The following is a 5280-nucleotide window of genomic DNA, read 5'->3' as shown; positions in this document are numbered from 1 at the left end:
TCCTGCAACTCACTCTGTAGACCAGGCTGGCCTCGAACTCAGAAGTTCCCCTGCCTCTGCCTCCCAAGTGCTAGGATTAAAGGCATGTGCCACCACTGCCCGGCTCAAGCGTTCAGAATGTGTAAAGTCTGTGAAAGACACAAATCGCGAATGAGCTAACTAAGCTCCCGCCACCCCCGCTCCCCTACCACGAATTTATGGAACAGTCTTTGAGATGTAGAAAACATACAGTATTCGCATTCCTTTCTGTTTATTTTTTTGTTCTGTTTCGTTTGAAACATTCTCCCCCTATAGCCCATTCTGGCTTGGACCTCAAGACAATTCTTTGCCTTCCAAGTGCTGAGGTTACAGGTGTGAGCTGGGACACCCAGCTTATTTTATTTTATTTTTTTAAGCTTGATGTTTAGCAGTCCGAACAGATGGATCTTAGCCCTGTGTTTCTGAACATTTGTGACTTAAAACCATATGCTCAATAGAGCTTTAAAAGACTAATGATAATTATTTATACCCTCTAATTTTATAAGGAAGAACAGCCCTAGGTTTACACAGTTAACTACTACTGTATTTAAAGTAGACTAAATCCATTCATTCTAATGCTATTTCCTGTGCATTCTGAACTTCCTTTAGTACACAAAACCTATAGGTACATTTTTGAAATACCAGTTAAACATTGCAGCTATTAAGTTAATAAACTAATTTCTGCACCTACCTGAGTATTTGAGTTATTTCATGAGGTTAAAAACTAAGCAAAGCCTGGTATGGTGGGCATGCCTCTATTCAAAACACTATAATGAAGGAGGTTCAGGAATTCAAGGTCATCCTTGGCTACTAAATGAGTTAGAGACTAGCCTGGGCTACAGGAGACCCGATTTGAAAACAGTAACACTGAAGAACTAGCAAAGGAAAACACTAAATTACGGAAGTTGGCAAAGACAAAAAATAAAAATATACAATTATCAAAGATATAACCTAGCGAGCAGCCTTTTTGCTGGGCCAAGAAATTGATACAGCCTTTTTGTTTTTGAGTGCTTGCTGCATGTATGTGTGCTCACTGCCTTCATGGAGACACAAAGAAGGTGTGAAATCCCCTAAAACTAGTTGAGGACAGTTGTGACCTGCCAATTGGGAACTCGGAACCAGTCCTAGACATTGTGCCAAAGAAGATAAAGCTCTTGACTTGAGCTGTCTAGTGCCTGCTGTGGTTTTTTTGGGAGAATCCCAAGCCATTCTTTGTAGACAACAATATTCAGAGCAATACATTGTTTTGTTTTTTTTTTTAATCCTAAAAGTCCTGTTTGTTTGTTTTTTTTTTAATTTTATTTATTTATTTATTTATTTAATGTAAATATACTGTAGCTGTCTTCAGACACCCCAGAAGAGGGCGCCAGATCTCGTTACAGATGGTTGTGAGCCACTGTGTGGTTGCTGGGATTTGAACTCTGGACCTTCAGAAGAGCAATCAGTGCTCTTAACCACTGAGCCATCTCTCCAGCCCAAAAGTCCTGTTTTTAAGCCATATTCGTAAGTGTATGTATATGTATAGGAAAAACTCAAAACTCTGTAAAGTGAGACACATGACAGTCCCTTAAGAGCTGCTATCTCTAGGCATTTAGTAATGTTGGTAAGGGAAATGCTTTCAGATTTTGCCCTAAGTATTCATATTGTCTGAATGTCTATAGTAATGACTTACTTTTTATACTTGAAACAAGTTTTAGTACATATTCCGGACTGGCCTTGAACTCCTTCTGGGTGACAGAATCACAGGGCAAATTTTTGCTTGTCTTTTGAGTTTGTCCTCCTTCCTCAGATTCTCCAGTGCTAGGATTACAGGTATCTTGTCTGCCATTATTCCAGGACACTTTGTCTTTTTGGTTTTGTCAGCCTTTTTAAAGATTTCCTTTTATTTTTAAGTAATTGAAACAGCAGTATTTTGGATATTCAAGTGTTTACCTGGATGGATAGATGTGCGCCATGTGTGTAGCTGCTGTCTTAGAATTACATGAGCCACACTATCTGAGCCCTAGGAACATAACCTAGTACCCTGCAAATTCAGCTATTGCTCTTAACTGGCAAAACCATCTTTCGATATGTTATTTTTATTTGTGCCTGCCTGTGTGCCTGCATGCATGGATGTGTGTATATATGCCACTTGTGTATAGGTGCCCATGAAGGCCAAAGGAGGACATTGGATTACCTGGAGCTGGAATTACAGATTATGAGCTGACCGATGGGAATTGAAGGATCCTCTGGAAGATCTGAGCTATCTCTCTGGTGTGTGTGTGTGTGTGGGGGGGGTGATCAAGTGCTACTGCATACATGTAGAAGCCAAAAGCATAGCTTCTCTCCTACCGTATGGGACTTAGGTTTTAAACTTAGGTCATAGGCTTGGTGATAAGCACTTTTGCTAACGAGCCATCTCATTGGCCTCACTTAATCTTTTCAAATAAAAAGTGGGGGTTCTTTGTTGTTGCTCATTTTGAGACAGGGCTTCCTGAAACTAGACCAGAGCAGTCTCCAATTACTTGAGGAGCTAAGGAGAACCTGAATTAGAGTTGTGTGCTCCCAAGCCCAACACAAAAGTAAAGGGGGTTTTTTGGTTTGGTTTGGTTTTGGTTTTTCAGAGACAGGGTTTCTCTGTGTAGCCCTGGCTGTCCTGCAACTCACTCTGTAGACCAGGCTGGCCTGGAACTCGGAAATCCGCCTGCCTCTGCCTCCTAAGTGCTGGGATTAAAGGCGTGCACCACCACTGCCTGGCACCCAATACATTTTTTAAAAATAGTTTAACTTCCTTTTATTCATGCCAACCATTCAGATTTTGGAAATATATTGTACTAACTACTTGCCCTACTAACTTTTAGCCTGTTCTTTTTTATGTATACCAAAGGAAATTATTGTAAACAAGATCCAAGCACAACCACAAAGAAATATTGGAGAAATTGTAACTCAGTGTTTCTTTTATTTTTAATTTTTAATTGGTGGTCGTTTTAAACCACCATGTTTTTATGTCAGAGATCTATACCAAAGATACAGGGGGAAAAATAGTATGGTGAGATAGTAGCAGTATTCACTGTATGCTTTAAGTAATTTACTGTTTCTGCTCTGTGTATCAACCACTATGCAAAAGTTACAAATACTGTTAACAGAAGTCAGTGTTCCAGGCTAGCCTACAGTGCACAAGGTTCTGTTGATCCTTTTTTTTTTTTTTTTTTTTTTTTTTTTTTTTTTTTTTGCTTGTAGAAGTGCTAACAGGGAAAACCTGGAAACCTCTTAACCTACTTTGTAGACTATAAAAAGGGATTCTCTAGCTTTTATTTTCTGCTTCAACCAGCCTTGTATCAGCCCAAGCTTTTTTCTTTTTTAAAAAATTTTATTTATTTATTTTATGTATAGGAGTATGCTGTAGCTGTCTTCAGACACACCAGAAGAGGGCATCTGATCCCATTACAGATGGTTGTGAGTCACCATGTGGTTGCTGGGAATTGAACTCAGGACCTCTAGAAGAACAGTCAGTGCTCTTAACTGCTGAGCCATCTCTCCAGCTCCCCTGTCCCCAAGGCTTTTTAAAGTTTGTATTTTTAGATTTATTTATTTTGAGGGCTGAAGAGATGGCTCAGTGGTGTATACTACTTCTGCAAAGGAACCAAGTTTAATTCCTGGCACCCATGTCAGGGAGCTTACAGGTACCTGTAAGACTGCTACAGGGAATCTTGCTCCTCTAGCCTCTGTGGGCACCTGAAGCACATATCTAATTCACGTGCACATATTTATACACAGAAGTACATATGCACAACTAAAAGGAAATACTTATTTTATGCACATGAGTATTTTGCTTGCACATATGCATGTGTGACATGTGCATGCAGTGCCCACAGAGGCTGAAAGAGGGTGTCGCATCTCCTGACCCTAGAGTTATAGACAGTTGTGAAGTACCACGTGGGTACTGGAAAATGAACCCATGTCTCTATGGGAACAGTAAGTGCTCTGAACCAAATACTACCAACTGAGCTACATATTTATTTTATTTACATATGTGTACCTGTGTGAGGAATTGTACATTATGTAGGGTTGCCTGCAGATGCCATAAGATGGGGGTCCGATTCCCTTAGAGCTGGAGTTACAGGCCTTTGTGGGCTGTCTGACATGGGTGCTAGGCTCTGAACTCCAGCTTTCTGTATCAGGTATGCTGAGTTCTCTGCCTTTCCTGATCTTTCTTCTACACTTGTACAAATGTCTCCATTTTGTGGGAGGAACTTTTCCCTCTTTGTTACCACCATACCCCTATTTACCTGAGGGTCTCTACTCCTTTTTCTGTGTGTTGTTTTTAGAGTCTCAAGTGTATGCTGATCTCGAACTCACTTTATAGCCAACGTTGGCCTCCTCAGCTGTGCTGGGGTTACAAATGTGAACCAGTGCTCTTGGTGTTTCCAGCTCTTTAAGTCTTGAACTTTTCTCTGATCCCTAGGGGTAAATTGACATGAACTTAGTACATGATGCTGGCATGGTTTATATATCAGCCCTTTTCATTAAACTGTTAACATCTTGAATACAGAAACTTAATTTTTCTTTCCATAAGTATCAATAAATCCAAGATTGGTGGTCCACTCCTGTAATTCTATGGTTTGAGAGGCTGAGCCAAGGAGATATTCTGAATTTCTGGTCAGCTTGGGTTACACAGACCACACCCAATTTATGCTGTGCTTCATCATGCATGCTAGGCAAACACTCTACCAACTGAGTTACAGCCCCAGGAGCCCCAGCCAGGGATAATTTTTATTTTATTTGTGTGTGTGTGTGTCTGTGTATTTGTGCACACATATGTGTTGGTTCCTGCAGATACCAGAAGAGAAGGGTCAAAAAAGAGATCCCTTGCAGCTGGAGTTACAGACATGACTTGGCTATACTTCTGTCTTAGTTAGGGCTTCTATTGCTGTGAAGAGATACCATGGCCATGGCAATTCATATAAAGGAAAACATTTAATTGGGGCTGGTTTACCGTATCAGAGGTTTAGTCTGTTATAATGGTGAGAAGCTTGGTGGCATGCAGCTAGACATGGTGCTGGAGAAGGAGCTGAGAGCTCTACATCTTGATCTGCAGGCTGGTGAAGGAGACTATGTGCCACACTGGGTGAAGCTTGATCATAAGAGACCTCAAAGCCTGCTCCCATAGTGACATACTTTCTCTAGCAAGGCCACGCCTACCCAACAAGGTCACACCTTCTAATAGTGCCACTCCCGAACAGCCAAACATTCAAACACATGAGTCTGCGGGGGGGGGGGGGG

At 41.0% G+C, this 5280-nt stretch overlaps 1 protein-coding gene across 1 annotated transcript in view; it reads left to right on the top strand.

Annotated features, from left to right (window-relative positions):
• The window catches only part of Magt1 (magnesium transporter 1), a 40442-nt gene that overhangs the window by 674 nt on the left and 34488 nt on the right, over nucleotides 1–5280 (top strand). The window lies entirely within an intron of this gene.

Source organism: Mastomys coucha, chromosome X (assembly GCF_008632895.1).
Source record: "Mastomys coucha isolate ucsf_1 chromosome X, UCSF_Mcou_1, whole genome shotgun sequence".
Lineage (NCBI taxonomy): Eukaryota > Metazoa > Chordata > Mammalia > Rodentia > Muridae > Mastomys > Mastomys coucha.
Note: the sequence above shows the minus strand (reverse complement) of the source record. Positions and strands in the feature narration are given on the sequence as shown.